The sequence below is a fragment of the Tachypleus tridentatus genome, chromosome 7 (genome assembly GCF_004210375.1).
Source record: "Tachypleus tridentatus isolate NWPU-2018 chromosome 7, ASM421037v1, whole genome shotgun sequence".
In the NCBI taxonomy this organism is placed as follows: domain Eukaryota; kingdom Metazoa; phylum Arthropoda; class Merostomata; order Xiphosura; family Limulidae; genus Tachypleus; species Tachypleus tridentatus.
The window spans coordinates 126,953,572-126,975,994 of NC_134831.1; the positions used below are offsets into that span (position 1 = coordinate 126,953,572).

The 22,423-nt window shown below is 36.7% G+C and overlaps 1 pseudogene across 1 annotated transcript; it reads left to right on the forward strand.

Annotated features, from left to right (window-relative positions):
- Positions 1–890: 890 nt before the first annotated feature.
- On the forward strand, positions 891–21,090 carry LOC143258109 (uncharacterized; annotated as a pseudogene). Its single transcript, XR_013032146.1, has 8 exons — positions 891–1,022; positions 3,401–3,553; positions 4,528–4,689; positions 6,127–6,243; positions 8,228–8,340; positions 15,771–15,896; positions 17,448–17,570; positions 20,780–21,090. The product of XR_013032146.1 is annotated as an uncharacterized LOC143258109 (transcript).
- Positions 21,091–22,423: the final 1,333 nt, after the last annotated feature.

Genomic DNA, 22,423 nt, shown 5'->3' on the forward strand with positions numbered 1-22,423 from the left:
TTTTTCTTGAAAAATACAATTCACTTTTGATGAGTTCTTAACTTACTAATTTTCTTCGCTGATCTAACCTGAAAAGATTTGAATTAATTATCTTTATGCGATTTAGTGTTAATACGAATGTTTTATAACTCATTTAATACAATGAACGCAAGGCCTAACATTAATTAAGTCGTTTTAAATTAAAATTATGCCAATTCTATTACAGGTTGCTGTACATCTTTATCTTTTCTAAGCCATCAACGTGTATTTTACACTCTGAAAGTACTATGTAGAAATAGATTTTAATTAAATGCTCCAAAACTATAATCTTGAAGTAGAAGCTTTATAAGTATAGTGCTATCTATCGACTATTTACGAAACTATATTTATTAAAAATAACGTTAAAGAACGAAAAAATGGTTATGCTTCCAAAATATTATGAATAAACATTTTATAAATCGTTAACGTACGTTTTCTAAGAATGTTGTTTGATATTATTTTTTCACATTGTCTTAATATCATGTATACTAGCATGTAATAAAACATATCAGTGTTTAATAAAACGTGATGTCAGCGTTCCTTAAGCCCAATTGTATGTAGTAGCTCCACAGTAAAATACGTGTATCTTGGCGACAAAAAAATAAACAGTGACAAAAAATATATACACGTTATATCTTTTACACTCAGCATTTCTATAAAAATATATTACATAATATATAAAACTATCTTTCAAAACTTGTATCCTACAACAACGAAGACCACGATATGTGTTTTGTAATTTTAATTAGATGTTCTAGAGGCTTAATTAACAATTGTTACCGTATTCTACTTAAGCATACTGAAAGAAATATCGTGAAACTTATATTATTATTATTATTATTTTTTTTTTTGCAGTGGCTAAAGTAGGGAATATTGTCTCAGTCACGAGCAATGTCGCCTTTCAGACAAATATACCTACTGTGATTGGATACTTCCTAACATATACGGAAAGTGTCGGTGTCCAATGGGATATTTGTATAGAGATGATGAACGCTGTTTACCGCGTAAGTGATGCTTTTCGTTTCTTTGTTTTTTCATTGCTGTTAACAGTATTAATTCCAGAAGCGATAATTTATAGAAAAGTTGACAAAGCCAGCATGTCAAACTTCATGTCATTAAATACAGTGTTATAAGATACCTATTAAACTTCATGTCATTAAATATAGTGTTATAAGGTAACTGTAAAACTTCATGTAATTAAATACAGTGTTATAAGGTAACTGTAAAACTTCATGTCATTACATACAGTGTTATAAGGTAGCTATTAAACTTCTGGTCATTAAATACAGTGTTATAAGGTAACTATCAAACTTCATATCATTAAATAGTGTTATAAGGTAACTATTAAACTTCATGTCATTAAATATAGTGTTATAAGGTAACTATCAAATTTCATGTCATTAAATACAGTGTTATAAGGTAACTGCTAAAGTTTACGTCATTAAATATAGTGTTACAAGGTGTGTGTCAAACTTCATGTCATCAAATACAGTATTAGAAGGTGCGTGTCAAACTTTATGTTAGTACGTCGGGACGGTTCTACGTAAACTTCAGGGGCTCTATGACTGGGCTGTTTAGCCCACTTGTACATAATATGCCGTTGAGGTGGGAATCACAATGAAATCATCAAACTGTTTTATTAATAAAAGCATTACTTAGAATATAAATTTATGTATTATATATATATATAGATGGATATTTGGTATTTGCTTATCAACTTTGTCTTGAGTGTTTTGGTTACGTGTATAAACTATTTTAGCATTAAGGTCACTAGAAATGTAACGTATGAAACGTGTATCTTTGAAACGTCCAATCCTACTATTCGTTGGTAAAAGAGTAGCCCAAGAGTTGGTGGTGGGTGGTGATGACTAGCTGTCTTCCCTCTAGTCTTACACTGCTAAATTGGGGACGGCTAGCGCAGATAGGCCTCATGTAACTTTGCGCGAAATTTAAAACAAACCTATCAGTTTTTTCTCTGATAAGTTAGTTAATACGATAAAATTTTGTTTTAAAACTAAAAACGGGCTTCCTGAAATGAAAATGTTAGAAACAGAAACACAAGGTAGTTGTTAACAAAAACTCTCGAGGGAGACTAAGGAAGAGTTAAAAATAACAATATGTCAACCGTAATATATCTGTTATATTAAGCGCCGACGAGTCAATTTTTCAAGCACACTCATTAGAAGTTTCTGAGGAACTAATATACTTTGTGTTCCATTGTCGCACGTGTCGAATATTTCAGTTTTGAAAACTCGATTCAAGAGGATGGCAAGTCAACGTGTGAGTAACATAATTTAGTAGTGGTAGAAAGGAGTGAAATTGAAATGATTATCAAATACGCAAGACATCAACCTGTGACTTACTCCTAAATCCCGTAGGTGTCACGGTAATCAGAAGTCGGGGGTGGGAAAATGTTTGTCACAGACAGACATACAACACTCACAAACTGCTTTAGAATGCATACATATTCACATTTTATTCAGTGCTTTAATATAAACGATATTGTAGCGATGTCGATCAAACTTTGTAATGGGAGAATTTCAAGGATGTCAGTTTTTGTCATCAATATTTCAAAACAAGAGGGAATCCTCAATAGCCGCGGCACTTAAAATTATTTTAGGCGAGATTAAAGTAAATTAATCTATGAGATATTTTCCCTTTTCTTATCAGGTTGCCCCTCAGTGGCTCAGCGGTATGTTTGCGGACTTTCAACGCTAAAATCCGTGTTTCCATACCCATGGTGGACAGAGCACAGATAGCCCATTGTGTAGCTTTGTGCTTAATTCAAAACAACAACAACTTATCAGCTGTATTTTTGGTTGCCAGTAGTACTAAGTGCAGGGCATTGGTGCATGCTCGTTTTAATTTTATTACTCATCAGAATTTTACCAGCCTACCATCAACTTACTTTAGGCAGGATTAGAGTAAATTAATTTATGAGAAGTAGGGCGTGGTCAAATAAACCAATCAAAAGGGTTTCAACTCCTGAATCCAAAACCGTAATTATGTCTCAAATTGGTCATGAAATGACGGAGCTAAGACCCAGTCTGTTTTAAAAAAAAACAAAACACAACACAACAAGATACAAACTTAGAACCATTCTATGGGCTGCTATTCTGCGGCTGAAAAGGTACCGAAATTTAATTAAAGAAGATATTGCAGTAAACTCGTTGTAGTAATTTTACATTTTAATCATTGGAGTTTTGTATGTTACCGTTAATTAGGAGCAAGGGCTACGTTCGAACGTGTCAACAGAAAACTACCTCCCAAGGTCTCGTGTTGTACTAACAAGTTAATAAAACAAGTTTGCCAAACTATGATGTATTTTCTTCAATAGTTAGTTCATTATAAAAAAAAAATATAAATGTTTATTTTATTGTAGATCTTGGCAACAAATGCAAAAGCTCAGACGATTGTGAAGCAGCGACACCTGGTGCTTACTGTAAGAAGCATAAAAAAGTTAATTCTTGTAATTGTCGTGAGGGTTTGAAATCCTCAAAAAATAAGCTTCGATGCGAACCAAAGAGTATACAAGGTAAGATCATAATGTTGTATTGATCATTAATTACACTGGCTTAAATTTTTAAACTTCATGAAAATTGTTTTGGTTTTAATAAGAGATTTCCAATAACTCAGGTATGCAGAGTTCGAAAATAACATTTTTTTTTATTACTTTAGGATTTTTTTAAAAATTGAGAAGAAAAAAAACTTCAACTTAGATCAAATTATTATTTTATTTTCCACAATGAACATACTTTTATTATTATGTTTAGGTTCTAGAACGATCAGTAAGACTCTCACGTCGCGATTGGTCTAGAGAAATCTATAGCCAGTGGTTGTCTACATTTTAAACATAACAAAATTTGAGCCGATTTTTCAATGAAAAATCGGGCCAGAAGAACAGATTAGACATATGTAACTTTGTTAGTAACTACAAATAAAAGGCCCGGCATGGCCAAGCATGTTAAGGCGTTCGACTCGTAATCCGAGGATCGCGGGTTCGATTCCCGTTGCACCAAACATGCTCCCCCTTTTAGCCGCGGAGGCGTTATAATGTGATGGTCAATCCCACTATTCGTTGGTAAAAGAGTAGCCCAAGATTTGGCGATGGGTGGTGATAACTAGCTGCCTTCCCTCTAGTCTTATACTGCTAAATTAGGGACGGCCAGCGCAGATAGCCCTCGAGTAGCTTTGCGCGAAGTTTAAAATACAAAACTACAAACAAACGAAAACCTACTTTTTGTAGGAATACGTATTTCAAGAAAGTTAAATTCCATTAGGGCTTGAAGGAGAACGTTTCTTTATAAGGTCAATTTTAAACCACAGTTATATATTTTCCTAAATTTCCTTTGGAACATAAATAACTTAGTAACACCTGATAAATTATGTGATACTTTTATTTCCATAAACAACCTTCACACGAGAAAAATTGTGATATATTTTAGCTCCTGACATGACGAATACTTAGCTGATGGTGTTGGTTATGAGGTCATGTGTTTTTCTTTTCAGTACCTGTTTTGCAGGATAAAGGTTCTCCCGTTGAAGTCGTTTCCATAGGAAAAATGTGCGTAAGAAATTCTCAGTGCCAAGCTCGAGATCCCTACAGTACATGTATTAACGGGAGCTGTCAGTGTCTGTCAAAAACATCTTATTGTAACCCTAAGAACACAAGTAAGACATTAATGCCAATACGTGGGTGAACTTTAGCTGAAGGTAATACGTTCTAGTTACAACGCTACTACATAAATTACATATTTAGCCACGACGACAAATTATTGTTTCAAATATACATATATTTGTCTGTGTTCATAAATTACAATATTATGCTAACAAAAAAACTCTATCCAGAAATGTTTTGAATAACTTCGTGCAACATTTATTTTTCACAAACCCGTATTTTAATATTAACAAAGCGTTTAACTTCTCAGCCGTTAAGCCTACATTGTTGTTATTCTATACGATATGTGGTTGCATTATTAGAATATTTGTTCGATTTGTTTAGTTCCCCGCTGGTACAGCGGTAAGTCTACGGATTTACAACGCTAAAATTAGGGGTTCGATTCCCCTCTGTAGACATAGCAGACGGGCTGATGTGGCTTTGGTATAGGAAAACATACATTCGATCTGTTTGTATTTATTGATGTGTTGAGATGCTTAGCAAACAGAATCTCAAACTAGTCTAGGTGGTTACGGCGATCTCTTAGTTATCTTAGGGTCGCGGGTTCGAATCTCCGTCACACTAAACATATTCGCCCGTTCAGTCGTGGATGCGTTATATCGTTACGGTCAATTCCACTATTAATTGACAAAAGAGTAGCCCAAGAGTTGTAGGTGGGTGGCGATGACTAGTTGTTTTCCCTCTAGTCTTACACCGCTAAATTAGGGACGGCTAGCGCAGATAACCCTCGTGTAGTTTTGCGTGAAATTCAGAAACAAATTAAGAACTCTGTAGATTTGGACAACACCTAAGAACTCCTGAACATTTCATGGCAATCAGAGTTGGGGAAGTGGACAGTAAGGCAATAGAAATGGAAAACTTTAAATGCTGTGAAACTCCTAAAAATTGGAAAGCGAGTCAAGTAATGGATCCCAGAATCCCTCAAAGCTTCATTGTGATTTGAGCTTGAAATAGGCCCAAGTTATTGGACATGGAGATAATTAAAATGTTTATCATATAAGCAGGAGAATGATTCTATAATTCCTTTTGGACATATCCAAGACTATCTGAAAGTTCCATGGTGATTATCGGTCAAAACTTTGAAAGCACACCCACAGGTCACATTATAATACAGGCGTTCAAGATTCAACGACAATGTTCATATTGTTTTCTCGTTATTGTCTTTTGAATTTTATTAAGATTTTAAGTATTTATTAAAGTTTCATATTTTTACACACGTGCACGAAATCAGTTGGTTTATATATCTACATGTTTGTGTGTGTATATAAATGATTTAAAAGCATACGTGTATCTTGGTAAGTGTAAACGTTTAAACTGCCACGATTGGAATTCAGAGAGTAAAGATTGTCTACTCATTTTCACAGTTTACTCTCCGAGGTTTAGTTTCTTGTGTTTGAGCTAATTTTATGAAGAAATCCCACGTCTTTCAGGTTGTCACAAAGACACGTTCCAGTGCAGAAATGGCCAATGCATCTCCTGGTTCTTCGTCTGCGACAGTCAGAAGAACTGTGTTGATGGAAGTGATGAAAATGAATGTATTCGTTACAGTGAGTACGCTTAAAACACATTAATTAACATTAATGTATTCGTTACAGTGAGTACACTTAAAACACATTAATTAACATTAATGTATTCGTTACAGTGAGTACACTTTACACTTTAATTAACATTAATGTATTCGTTACAGTGAGTACACTTAACACATTAATTAACATTAATGTATTCGTTACAGTGAGTACACTTTACACATTAATTAACATTAATGTATTCGTTACAGTGAGTACACTTTACACATTAATTAACATTAATGTATTCGTTACAGTGAGTACACTTTACACTTAATTAACATTAATGTATTCGTTACAGTGAGTACACTTTACAATTTTAATGTATTCGTTACAGTGTGTACACTTTACACATTAATTAACATTAATGTATTCGTTACAGTGTACACTTACACATTTTACATTAATGTATTCGTTACAGTTAATTAACACATTAATTATCATTAATGTATTCGTTACAGTAAGTACACTTAACACATTAATTAACATTAATGTATTCGTTACAGTGAATTAACATTAATGTATTCACTGAGTACACACACTTTAATTAACATTAATGTATTCGTTACAGTAAGTACACTTTAACATTAATTAACATTAATGTATTCGTTACAGTGAGTACACTTTACACATTAATTAACATTAACGTATTCGTTACAGTAGTACACTTTACACATTAATTAACATTAACGTATTCGTTACAGTAAGTACACACATTAATTAACATTAATGTATTCGTTACAGTGAGTACACTTTACACATTAATTAACATTAATGTATTCGTTAAGTGAGTACACTTTACACATTAATTAACATTAATGTATTCGTTACAGTGAGTACACTTTACACATTAATTAACATTAATTTATTCGTTAAGTGAGTACACTTTACACATTAATTAACATTAATGTATTCGTTACAGTGAGTACACTTAACACATTAATTAACATTAATGTATTCGTTACAGTAAGTACACTTAACACATTAATTAACATTAATGTATTCGTTACAGTGAGTACACTTAACACATTAATTAACATTAATGTATTCGTTACAGTGAGTACACTTAACACATTAATTAACATTAACGTATTCGTTACAGTGAGTACACTTAACACATTAATTAACATTAACGTATTCGTTACAGTGAGTACACTTAACACATTAATTAACATTAATGTATTCGTTACAGTAATTTCACTTAACACATTAATTAACATTAATGTATTCGTTACAGTGAGTACACTTAACACATTAATTAACATTAATGTATTCGTTACAGTGAGTACACTTAACACATTAATTAACATTAGAGCTGGTGTAATTATTATAAAGACCAGTGTGGTATATCAGACTTTGAACACTTTACTTCTGTATGTATGTATATATATATATTTAACTATTTCTAAATATGCATTTTTTGTAAGGAAGATTTTTTTTCGTAGAAATACAAAAGATGTATACATGGTTACAAAATATCGACCAGCTGGTTTACTTTACAGATGTTTATAGTAGATTAGAAACACTTCTTATGATTCGAAACAAGGGGTCGTTCAGCAGAAAAGACGACAATTTCCCAGGATTACGAATTCTCTTTAACATAGGCAGCAGAGCCTAAATTACACGTTTATATATATACGCTAGTAGGCTTTATGCTTTGATCGGTGTTAACATTTGAATCCGTTCATTGTCGTGTAAGCAAGCTTATAGTGTTTGAACGTTTAGGTTTTATTCGAGTAGATGCTGAATTCTATGTCTATAATGTTATTCGTTGTTGTACTTCTAAAAAAATGATGTTATTATCATATGTTATGACATTCATTTCGCATATTTTTACAGAATGCCCACTGGAGGTTTTCCAGTGTAACAACATGACATGTCTGTCCAGATCAGCAGTTGATTTTGTGATTCTAGCAAGGCTCCTATTATTACATGTTTATGACATCTATTAAATGTTCTTTTACAGAATGTCCACTGGAAGCTTTCCAGTGTAATGACGGGACATGTCTCTCAGATCAGTGGTGTGTAATGGCAAATGGGAATGTCCAGATGGCAGTGATGAAGCCAGGTGTTATAAAGGTGAACATATATTAATTAGTTGATAAATAATGAAGTAATTAACAGAAATAACAGACTGTAATTACTTCAACCTATGCTATTTATAGACACGATGCTTCTCCTGGGGATATAGCTGTATGACATGACTAAAGTGATAATTATGAAATTGTAGCGTCCACTATTTATAGCATTTATATTCTAAGTCCGTGAACTGTGATGATAATGTTGTGCACTACTTATGTTTCAATGTTGTATTTAGTAAAAACATAGCAGTAATAAAATCTGTTTATTTCAAAATTTTAGGTCAGTCATTACTGCATTTTTTTTTACAGAAACTGTCAAAGATAAGGAACCAGTGAAAATGATTATGACCATTATTTATGAATATGCTGTATATATTCTACCGAACTTTCTTTATTTATGAAGCCCCTCGGTGTGGATTCCTGTACGTGGTGAGGGGACCTCCCAGGGAAGGTTCTGTTCTATCTGGTTACCTTCTCTGGGATCTAAACATCCACCCACGTGTTTGCCGTGCGTGGCGACCCGTGAAGGGGAGGAGAGGATCCTGGTGGTTGAGGGGTCCAACCCTAACACACCACTTTGGCCTCGAATTCCTGTAGACGGGCGGCCTTTGGGTGGCCCCCCCTGGGTCAATCGGCTGGTCCACTTGGGCTAGAGTCAACCAAGTACCAGTGTTGGAAGTTCTCAACGGGTGTTGTGGACATTGTGCCTGATGCTGGTGTTTGGGTATAGTGCTCACGAAACCCTGGCGTAGCTGCATTGTCCTTGCGTGACTTTGTAGTGCGTCCCCTTGTAGGGCTCCATGGTGGGTGGGGTCAGTGGGTACCGAAATTTTTTCCTTTTCCTATGGATCCTCAAAAAAATTTAAATAAAATTGTAAAAAAACAGTCAATGGGTAAGCGACCACGTCTTGAATACTCAGAACAGCAATCTTCAACATCAGTAACACACGTACCTAATTTTCTTATATTACATTCTCTTTCGGAAAAACCTTTAGGGCAAATGTCCCCTTTTTTATTCAAAGGGACTAGAGGGACTTGCTAGCTCTCCAAAATCAGTAAAGAAACTTCGATCTGGTGACATATAGTTGAAACATCCACATCCCAACACAGTGAACTCCTGTTGAAATCAAAAGCAATTGGGGATATACCTATTGAAGTTACACCCCATGCTACCTTGAATTCTTCACGAGGAGTTATTGTTGAAAGGGATTTGAAGAACGTTCCCGAGTCAGAAATTCTCGCTGGTCTCTCCACTCAAGGAGTTTCTGCAGTGAGGCGCATCTCCACTCGCAAAGATGGACTTACACTGCCAACAAATACCCTCGTTTCAACATTTACTTCACCACGTGCACCTGCCACCATCAAGGCAGGTTATCTCATTTGCAGGGTTCGGCCATACATACCAAACCCTCTTCGATGTTTCCAATGTCAGAGATTCGGCCACTCAAAGACATCTTGTCGTGGTTCCCTGACATGTGCTCGTTGTGGAGGCAAGGACCACGATGCCTATGACTGTGACATGAACCCACATTGCGTAAACTGCAATGGTTCTCACCCCTCATACTTTCATTCTTGCCCAAAATGGTTGGAGGAAAAAGAGGTGCAGCGTTTGAAAACGACACATAACATTAGTTATCCTGAGGCTCGGAAATTGCTGTCCACAACTCCATCTCGGACATATGCTGCTGCACTTCATTCCACAACTACAGTGGGAGTGCAGACAGATCTCTCTGTGCCTCCAAAAGAATCGTTTTCAAAACAAATGAAAAGCCTTTTGACCTCCGTGGTTAAAAAGGTTGATGAATCAACTACCACACCTATCTCTGTCCCTCCCATACCTTCCAACACACCTCAAGATCCACGTCCTTCAGTTTCAAATACAGGCATTTCTTCTGATACATCTTTTTCTCCCACCACAAGAGACAAAACAATTATTCGTTCGCGTCCTCAGTCACTAGATTCCCCTTCCAATAACAAAAACCTGCCCACCCGACCCAGAGCAGGATCCATGGAGGTTGATAGACCTCCTCCGACTAAAGACAGTAAAGAAAAAAGACGTGGTCGTAAACCGAAGGGTTCTCCAGCCACTTCACCTACCCGTTCTTAAAAATGGCCACTTTGATACAATGGAACTGTCGAGGTTTATGTTCTAATCTGGATGATATCAAAACGCTGATTGCTTCCTACCATCCTGTTTGTCTTTCTTTACAAGAAACATTTCTCAAAACTGCTGATACTGTCTCCATTCGGCAGTTTTCTCTGTACAGAAATGACAGGTTGTGTGATGGTCGAGTACATGGAGGGGTGGCACTGTTGGTTGATCAACACGTGCCCACCCTGTCTTTGTCACTCAACACACCCTTGGAGGCTGTAGCCATCCGTGTTTCCTTGGGTCATACCATCACTGTTTGTTCTCTGTGCCTGTCCCCTGGAAAGACATATGATCAATCAGATCTGGATGCTCTCGTTGAACAATTGCCATCTCCGTTTCTAATCCTAGGGGATTTTAATGGACATCATTCCCTCTGGGTAAGTGCTATTATTGATGGGAGGGGCCGATCTGTAGAGCGGATGCTCTCTGACCACAATCTTTCTCTTTTCAATACTGGTTCTTCCACTTACTTTCATGCACCTAGTCAGTCCTTTACCGCTATTGATCTCTCAGTTTGCTCCCCTTCATTATTCTCCCATTTTCATGGAGGGTTGACAGTAATCCACTAGGCAGTGATCATTTTCCAATCCTTTTGAGAGAGACTGGCCGTGGTCGATGCCACCCTACCCGCGTGCCCCGGTGGAAGCTGGATCAGGCAGACTGGTCCACTTTCACTGCTCTCGCAGAACTTGATCCTGCCATCGTAAATCAACCATCAATAGACGACTGTGTAGCAGCGGTAACTGACTGTATTACACATGCAGCTGCTCAGTGTATTCCTAAAACCTCGACACGTTTTCCACGATATTCTCGTCCGTGGTGGAATCCTGCTTGCCACTTAGCACGGAAGGCTCAAAAGCGGGCCTGGGATACTTTTCGTAGATATCCCACACTTTCAAACCGGGTTGCTTTCCAACGGGCCCGTGCACATGCTAGGTGGGTAAGACGTCACAGCCAGAAGGAATCTTGGATTAAGTTCACAACCAGTATATCTTCTACCACCAGTTCCAAGATCATATGGGACAGGATTCGAAAGGTTAATGGACACTACAATTCTATCCCCCTCTCGATCTTACTCTCTGATGGTCAGGAGGTGACTGATGTTCGGAACATCGCTAACACTCTAGGTGAAAGCTTTTGCCGGGTATCTAGCACTTCTGCTTGTTCCTCCACCTTCCTGGCCATCAAGACTCGGGCGGAGCGATCACCTCTTTCCTTTCGAACTGACTGTTTCTTTGACTATAATCGTCCCTTTACCCTGGTGGAACTAAAAATGGCCCTTCATCGGTCTGCCAGTACGTCTGTTGGACCTGATGATATTCATTATGACATGCTGCACCATCTATCTCCTGCTTCTCTTGATGTCCTTCTGATTGTTTTCAACCGGATCTGGCAGGAGAATGTTTTTCCTGATGCTTGGCGCCAGGCTATTATTTTACCTTTCTCTAAGCCAGGAAAGATCCCAAGATTCCTTCAAACTACCGTCCAATTGCTTTGACGAGCTGTCTCTGTAAGACATTAGAAAGGATGGTTAATGCTCGTCTTGTTTGGTTCCTTGAATCAAACAACCTCCTCTCGCCCACCCAGTGTGGGTTCCGTCGACAGCACTCCACCACAGACCACCTAATTCGTCTTGAAACATCTATCAGAGAAGCCTTTCTCAACCGCCAACATCTTGTATCAATATTCTTTGACATAGAGAAGGCTTACGACACAACATGGAGGTATGGCGTTTTGCGAGACCTCCATACATATGGGTTACGTGGCCATCTACCCATGTTTATTAAAAAATTTTTAATGGACAGGAGATTCCAAGTTCGTGTGGGTTCGACACTTTCCCGTTCTTTTGTACAGGAACTTGGAGTCCCTCAAGGCTGTGTATTGAGTGTTACACTCTTCAGTATAAAGATAAATGCCATCACTGAACAACTCCCTCTCACTGTTGCGAATGGGCTGTATGTCGATGACTTTCACATCTCATGTCAGTCGTCAAACATGAGATATATTGAGCGGCAACTACAAACCGCCCTCAATTGTGTACGGAAGTGGACTATGGCGAACGGCTTTAATTTCTCTCTCTCCAAAACTGTATGCATGCACTTTTGCCGTCGACGGGGTATTCACCCTGATCCTGAACTTCATATCAGTGAAGTTTTGCCGCCAGTGGTCCCGGAGACCAAGTTCTTGGGGCTTATCTTTGATCGTAAACTGACCTTTATACCACACTTAAAGCAGCTTCGGGTCAAATGCACAAGAGCACTGAACATCCTCCGTGTTCTCTCTTCTACCAGTTGGGGGCAGATCGCTGTTCAATGTTAAAGGTATATCGTGCTCTTATTAGATCGAAACTCGATTATGGATCAATGGTCTATGGCTCTGCCAGACCCTCGGCCTTAAAGATGCTGGACCCCGTTCATCACCAAGGACTTCGACTCTGCACTGGGGCTTTCCGTACCTCTCCAGTTCAAAGTATATACATTGAATCTCATGAACCTTCTCTACACCTTCGCCGTTTGCAACTATCTTTACAATATACTTTGAAACTTCATTCCTTACCAAAGCATCCCACCTGGAAATGTGTTTTCCTTCCTCGGTGGGCAGTACTTTTTCAGAACAGACGATCTGTCATTGCTCCGTTTGGCCTTCGCATCCGGAAACAATTGGATGAATTGGGTCTATCCTTGGATAACATTGCATGTTCCACAGGTCGGCCCATCCCACCATGGCTTATTACAGCCCCCAAATGTGACCTTTCTTTCAGTCACCTAAAAGGCAGATACTCCAGATTGGAAGTACCGTCTTTTATTCAATGAATATCTTTCAAACAATCATTCAGTTCCTATTTATACAGATGGTTCCAAATCAGGTAATTCAGTGGGCTCTGCTATGGTTTGCTATGGGTCAGTAGTTGCACGCAGAATCCCTTCTACAGCTTCTGTGTTCACTGCTGAACTGTATGCCATATCTCTTGCCCTGGATCATATTGCAGCTGAGCAGTACTCCAACTGCACTATTTATACTGATTCGCTTAGTTCTATACTTGCCTTGGAATCGCTACACGTTAGCTCACATCCTATTCTCGCTGATATTCGTAACCGACTGGCCCGTTTCTCATTAGCAGCTACTTCAATCCAGTTTTCTGGATACCAGGCCATGTTGGTATTCGCGGGAACGAGCTTGCAGACATGGCAGCTAAATATGTCTGCTTCAGCACCATCACTCTATGCCTATTCCGTACATGGACTATGGTGTTATCTTCAAGGGTCGGCTCCGTGCCAGCTGGCAGTCCACTTGGGTGAGCAACGTGCCAACAAACTTTTCAAATCAAACCCAAAATTGGACTTTGGCCATCTAGCTTCCGTAAAGTTCGGAAGGAGGAAGTTGTTCTCACTAGGCTACGCATTGGTCACAGTTTTTTAACTCATCATTTTCTTTTATCTGGAACTGATGCACCAATGTGTAATTTGTGTAACACTCAAATCACTATCAGCCACGTTTTACTTTCTTGCCATCGTTACAATTCTCAACGACGGCAATATTTTAAACATATTTTTCCCAGGGTCAATCTGTAACATTGGACAGAGTTATTGGTGATGGTGACTCTGTCCACCTTGATAATGTTTTTAATTTTTTAATGGCCATTAACCTTTTTAATCTCATTTAAGTGTTGCATGTTTATTCATTACACCTTTTTAATTGTGGTTCCTTTTTTACAGTTTTAATCTCTGTCATTCAATTTGACATTGGACAATGGCCAGAACATTAAATAACTCGACACCAGAACTGGAAAGGCCAACTTCAGGTGACTAACGCTCCTGTTTGAACTATCCGTTTGAACTACTCGTTAGTCATCCTGGCGAGTTGTTATTATACTTTTACTGCATATCATTTCACACTTTTACTAATTAACTTTTTAGTACTGGCCATATTGACTCATAACCCGGAACCAGGACTGGAAAGACCAACTTCAGGTGACTGACGGTGGTTTTTATACTTACCTGTTAGTCTTCCTGGCGGGTTACGATCATTACCATTCTGCTACAGGTAGTTCTTTACAACTTTGTTGACTGGATGTCAACATTGGTTTTTACGCCATTTTCTGTCTTAATTGCCGTTTTGCTTTTATCTTCAATTACTTTTACAAATTTTACTCCATTTACTTGACTTTATCCTTTTACTGGACATTTGGCTACTCATTATTACGATTTTGCGGAGTGTCTTTTAAAACTTTTACTTTCTTTTACATTTTGATAATAGCTGCTATGACACATAACCCAGAACCAGGACTGGAAAGGCCAACTTCAGGTGATTGACGGTGGTTCTTGAACTTACCTGTTAATCTTCCTGGCGGGTTATGATTATTACCTTTTTGCTAGAGTAAATACCTTACAACTTCTTATACTCTGCCTTCTATCTTAACATTGTAGACTAGGTGTCAACATTGGTTTTATACTTTTTTGTTTTACCTTCAGTTCCATTTATGTCTATTACTACATTTATTTATTTATTTATTTATTTTTTTACATTTTTACCGAATGTCTGGCGCAGATAGCCTCGCTGCTTTGTGCCATAAAACACTAAATCAATCAATCAATCAATCAATATTTATGAAGTAAACGATCGGTTATTGATGTCATTCAATAAGAGCAGAACCAGTGCGAAAGTCTAGGGTACAAACAAATGAACAGATGACACTAGCAGTCTGGTCCGCCATGCCTGATGGTTAGGGCGCTCGACTTGTAATCGGAGGGTCACGGGTTCGAATTCCCATCACACCACACATGTTTGTCCTCTCAGTCGAGAGGTGTTATAATGTAACGGTCAATCTCACTGTTCTTTGGTAAAAGAGTAGCCCAAAGTTGGCGGTGGATGGTGATGTCTAGCTGCCTTCCCTTCTAGTATTATACTAATAAACAAGGAACGGCTAGTGCAGCTAACCCTCGTGTAGCTTTGAGCGAAATAAAAACAAAATACAAACTCTAGCAGTCTCTAAATTATCAAAGTCAGAGAGGTTTAGACAGATTAAAACCTTACGTAATTGAGATGGTTATCACCACTCAACTTGAAACAAATTTTGAGTCGATTTATAGCGTTTTCGACTTACGTATCTGTAGGAAACAAAAACAGACGTTAACTCCAACAGTAAACCTTTCAACACTTTGAATGAATTGCACTCAAGATGAAACAGACTTAAGGCAGTTTGTGGCATGTTCTTAGCTATGTATCGATGTTACAGAGTAATTGCCTTGCTAATCTGTGATTCTGATCTTTTCCAGGAATATCTTGTGATAAACATTCTTTTCAATGTGCGAATGGTCAATGTTTCCCACAGTATGTTTTATGTAATGCTGTAACAGACTGCTCGGATGGAAGTGACGAGTTTGAAGCCATCTGCGCAAGAGGTGAGTACATTTTGTTAAAAGGGGTGGAGTAAGCAATACGGACATACTTAACAAACTATTAACGATGTGAAACGTATTTCCTGTTTCTAATTATGAAGTGTCTGCAGCAATATTATAGTTGAGAAATATGAAACAATGATAGATGGATGGTTCAGGATTATGAAACAATGATAAATGGATGGCTCAGGATTATGAAACAATGATAGGTGGATGGTTCAGGATTATGAAACAATGATAGGTGGATGGTTCAGGATTATGGAACAATGATAGGTGGATGGTTCAGGATTATGAAACAATGGTAAGTGGATGGTTCAGGATTATGAAACAATGATAGGTGGAGGTACTTGTTAATTATGTAGAAACAGGTGTTTCAGTTGTTCTCATTTTTGATACTTTTAAGTCTCAATGTTGATGACGACGATGCAAAGTGAAACGTTGGGACGCATCTGACAGATGCCGTTAGGGAACAGTTCTATCTTCAAGGGGTCGTTTTGGGCCAGTTCTACGTCCGAGGAGTCATTCTAGAGTAATTATAAGCTCAAAGAACTATTATGGAACATGTCCGTATTCAATAGAATCTCATGCTTTGGTTCAATGTTCAATAGTCTGTGATGGAATAGTTCCATATTTAAAAGGACATTATGAAGCAGTTCTATGTTTAAGTAGCCAATTGTGAAGCAGTTCTGATTTTGAGGAGCCAATTGTGGAGCAGTTCTGATTTTGAGGAGTCATTATGAAAAACTCCATGTTTGCTTTTCCTGTGACCTGAGGACAATAAATTTAAATTGCAGCAAAATATATAATTTAGTTTATCTCCTATTTATTTCTTCTGATATATATGTGTTCAGCTGTTTAATAGTACAATTTGTACCGTTGAAAGTAGATGTATCTAAGCGTTGGAAACACTCATGTTTGACTGTTCAGTTTGCGTTTCTTTCTGCTTAGTTTTAATTAGTTTTGTATCCCAATTTTTATTGAGATTGAAAAACTTAATAAAACACTAGTTCTAATTCCCCATTGTAGGGTTAAGTACGGTATGGAAACACAGTTCTTGTTTGTTAGTTTCTTGGATTGAATAAAGACTTCTATCTCTCTTTCCACACATAATACGTTCCAGTGATGAGAATGCCCTCCGCCAGCACAGCGGTATGTCTTCGGACTTACAACGCACAATCAGGTGTTCGATTCCCCTCGGTGGGCTCAGCAGATAGCCCCATGTGGCTTTGCTATAAGAAAACGCACACACACATTCCAGTTATTAGTACCCGTGCCATCACATTCACACATCTGCATTTAGTAAACCCCTGTTTTGTTTTTTTCCTCCTTCGCTTCATTAAAACGGGTATGTAGCTGTCAGTGATGTCGAGAAAATCCACTTTTAGAGAAAAGTATATATACATATGTAAAAACTAAAGTTTATTTTAATACGTTAATTTTCTATTTTTCTGTAGAACTGATTGAATATTTATCACGTAGAAAAATACGGTCATAACTATGAACATTTTATGTTATCGTCACAAACTTGCTTCAAGACTCTTGGTGATGTTTTAGGTGAAAAGTGCTCTAGCAATGAATATCTGTGTAACAACGGTCAGTGTCGGTCAACAGCTATCCTGTGTAGTGGTTTAGATGGATGTGGGGACAACAGTGACGAAGAGAAGTGTGAAGTTTGTTGTAAGTATCAGTTCTGTAACAACGGTCAGTGTCGGTCAACAGCTATCATGCGTAGTGGCTTAGATGGTTGTGGGGACAACAATGACTGAGAGATGTGAAGTGTAAGTATCAGTTCTGTAACAACGGTTAGTGTCAGTTTACAGCTATCATGCGTAGTGGCTTAGATGGTTGTGGGAACAACAATGACTGAGAGATGTGAAGTGTAAGTATTAGTTCTGTAACAACGGTTAGTGTCAGTTTACAGCTATCATGCGTAGTGGCTTAGATGGTTGTGGGGACAACAATAACTGAGAGATGTGAAGTGTAAGTATCAGTTCTGTAACAACTGTCAGGGTCAGTCTTCAGCTATTATGTGTAGAGCTTCAGATAGCTTTGGGGTCAGCAGTAACAAAGAGAGTTGTGAAATGTGTTGTTAATATCAGTTATGTTAATCAGTTATTGGCAAAAATGGCGGGTTTAAAAACAAGGATCAATCACTTAAGTTTAAAATAACCTAAAATGTTATTCATTCCAGTGACTAATGAATTTTTCAACTTAGCTAACCCAGTTTTAAATAACCTCAACAAGAATATAGTTTAGTTTTTCCACACCTGACATCTGTTATTAAACATGAACAACGGTTGAACAGTTATGAATAACTAAAACGTTAATAGAATATTCTTTGAGAAAAAAAAATCATAATGACATTTGAGAAAAACATTAACAAGTTAATTACCAGAGAGATAATTAATTAGTTTTACATTTTTTGCTGTTATTTTCTCCATCTGAATTCGTCAAAATATATTAGAATGTCTACTTAAGAGTTACACAAACATGATTCAGGATCAATTATTCTAAATGAACCGAGTCAGGCTTAATAAAACATTATGTTTCTAAGGTCAACATATTGAAGTATCTATCAAAGAACAGGATAGTAAAATGTACAATTTTTCATCTTTCTGTCTCTTTGTATTTATATTGATGCAGAATTTTGTTCATTTTCTCGAGTCAAGAAAAGTACCGGAGAGAAATGCAGAAAGCTATTTTGAGCAATGTTGGTTTATTGACCTCACTTACTAGCGTAAGCTCGAGAAATTCAACCAATAACGAAAAGGCATTCGAATAGTTAAGATTTGTTTTGTTTGAACGAAGTGATTTGTTAATAAAATTGTAAAACCCTTCTGACATCTTAATAAATACAAAAAGATCATTGCATCAATAACATATGTGAAATAATTACAGATCAAATTCATTATGTTAATAATGGTTCTCGGAGCTTACAAATGTTGGGTATGGCATGGCCAGGTGGCTAAGGCACTCGACTCGTAATCCTCGTTACACCAAACATGCTCGCCCTTTCAGTCATGGGTGCATTATTATGTGACGGTCAATCCCACTATTCGTTGTTAAAAGAGTAGCCCAAGAGTTGGCAGTGGGCGGTAATTAGGGACAACTAGCACAGATAGCCCTCCGGTAACTTTGCGCGAAATTCAAAACAAACAAACAAATACAAATGTTGAGTTCGTTTGTTTGTTCTTTATCGCAAATTTACACAGTGGCTGATCTTTAGCGTTTTAGTCCTCAGAATTACCACTGAGAGGGCCTTCCCTCGCGTTCAGCCACCGGGGGTCAAGTGATATCTGTAGACAAAGGAAAAATAATTATAACTAAACAAAGTTAGTTTGAATAGTGCCACGAATTCGTAATAAACAATTACCTGTATTTCTCATTTTTACTACTGGCAACGTTAATTGAATGTTGTATGCTGGGAAAACTATCTACTAAATGAATTCACGAAACTTGATATTTTAGAATACGAGTAAAGCGTTAACACGACATACATATGATGCTAGGTGTATGATAAAATTTAAACACATCAATCAAATAATGTTATGGATCTGCTAAGAATTAACACTTCATCTACGGGATGCCACATGCCTGGTAAGTGTTAGTGTTGGATCCGCATAATGTCAAGAACATGTTAAATGCTAATATAACATCCACATGACGCCAAGGGCGTGGTAAATGTTAACATAGTATTAACATAATGTCATGGGTCTGGTGGCTAGGACACTCGATTCGCAATCGAATTCGGATGCGAAAGATGCTCTACCTTTTCGCAGTAAGGACATTATAATGCGACAATCAATACACTACTCTTTGATAAAATGCATTAGAGTTGGCTATGCAGTTCGAAAGCAAGAATGGCAGCAGGTGGCTTTTGTAGATTTGTCGTACACCAAGTAAACACGCAAAACATGTTGTTGATAGTAGAAACAGAAGGTATAAGTCAATTCTTTTTTAGCATATGGATTTAAGACTAGCCTAAGTCTGTTTAGCTGCTTAAGTCTCTTGAGATAAATGTTAGAAATACACATTAAAATACAGTTAAGATGTGAAGTCCCCAAACAGGATGATCTAATGAATTTTAAACACACTAGAGTTTAGCTTTCTTATGTGTTGATTTATAATTGTGGGAGCTTCTAGCTAGTTTGTTTTGTAGACTTAGCATCTTTAATTCATAAGAAGTAGCGACAGAATCTCAAATGATAAATATATCTCATGAAACCTTATTAACCAGCTATACTTAATAATACATCTTAAACAGCTCTAATAAACACTACTCTATCATGACCCAAAATTAAGTCATTGTAATATACGAAAGGATCGCGATTATTTTAAGAATCTTTATTTAGTGAATATTTAACAAGCCAGGTCTTTTATGCACTAAATTTATTCACTAGGTGGCAGTTTAATATTAATTCATGGACTAAATCTATTCACTAGGTGGCAGTTTAATATTGATTCATGGACTAAATCTATCACTAGGTGGCAGTTTAATATTGATTCATGGACTAAATCTATCACTAGGTGGCAGTTTAATATTGATTCATGGACTAAATCTATCACTAGGTGGCAGTTTAATATTGATTTATGGACTAAATCTGTTCACTAGGTAGCAGTTTAATATCAATTCATGAACCAAATCTGTGCACTAGGTGTCAGTTTGATATAAATTCATTAACCAAATCTGTTCATCAGGTGGCAGTTTAATATTAATACATGCACTAAAGTTATTCTCTAGGTAGCAACTTACTATCAGTATTTACAGATGTGCTCTGAATCGTAAACATTATCATTATGGAATGGAGATCAGTCTAGAAACTTGTGTATTGTTTCGATATTACATTTTCAAATTCCTATAACAAAACTTTTTCTCATTATTTCAGATTGTGAGAAGCCGTGAAGATATTAAAGAGATCTTGGAATCCAGAAACAAAGTGCCTCAAAATAACTTTGATTTATTTATATTTTAGTGAATTAAATAATCTTTCGATTTTCTTTTTAAATCGATGAAGAAGCACAAAAGGTTTCCACTGAAGAATACAGATATTTGTCTCGAATCCGATCAAATGTCCCTGTTATTAGTAGCTCCTTTACATGCAAGAATCAGAGGATCTCGTCCTTCTAGTTTGTTGGAATTTTATGTGAAAACAATGTAAATTATGTTGATATGAATTTATTCACATAAGATCTGCTATACTATCGCTGTATGTGTTTTTTTTCGAATATATTTCTTTTGGATAAATTTAAGATGTGGCTTCAATTTCTTCTTTATGCAAAATGAACTAATAGGTTCTAAGTACAGATACTAAACTAATTAGATATGAGATAAAATATATATAACAAAACCAACAGTTCTAGAACTTTCAGAAGGTTCGTTTGTATTTAAGAGGAAAACTACACAGAGTAAGCTGCACCCTGCTCGCCACTGGTAGCAGACAAATAGCAAACTAGTTAACTGATTACTGAGGTTGTCGGGAAACTCTTTAGATTTTCCAAGTAAACAGATCTTTACATGTTAAAGAAATAACATTTCAATAGCACGTTATTAATAAAGTAAATCAATAATTTTTCAAAAAGGGAAGTAAACGTAGGGATGATTAACAACAATGTAAACAATACACTAGGGATTCGCATCATTCCTAATTAATAGCACAATGCAATATAAAGTTAACAGACAAAACTACAATAAATTCAATTCAATTGTAACTGAATAGTTATATTTATATATTCTTATATGTTACTTCTTGCACGTGATATTATGTAACAATGAAACAAATGCCATCCCTACTATCCTGTTTACGTTGTTTTTGAATGATTGGTATTAACCACTTTATGTTTACATCTCTTGGAAAGCTGTATCTTTACTTGTTTGCTCGTGTCACTATGAACACCAAATTCCTATAAGAAAGCTAACTTCAAGATGTAATGATAGCATCGTTTACACTGGAATTATGATTTTCAAAATTGCTTCAAGTAATTAATATTACTTATATAAACGAAGAGTCTGTTGGAATCTACGTCACCTCAGTGAAACTGGTTGACACCATTGTTATGGTTTTTGAGCTATCATGCAATAAATCCAAAGCTGGTGAACAATAAATGTGAGTAAAAACTCACAAAACCAACAATTTTTAAATGTAGACTTTGTTGTCTAATTTCGATCAAATGTAATATTCGAAAACTTATTTATCTAAATAAGTTTAGAGTCATAAACTACTATGATAGTTATAGACATTCCCAGAACTTGTGATTCAGTCATTACATAGATATTGTTATAAAAGGAAACACTGTATAGTATAGTAAAGTTCACAGAACAACAAACAAATTAATGAAACTGAAATAATTAAAAAGACACCGAAAGAAAATTGAAAACATAAAACACATTTTGAACTCTAATGAAAGATTTTTGCGTGGGTCTGGCTCGTCCATAATAGGGCCGGCATGGCCAGGTGGTTAAGACACTCGACTCATAATTCGAGAGTCGCAGGTTCGAATCCCGTCACACCGAACATGCAAGCCCTTTCAGC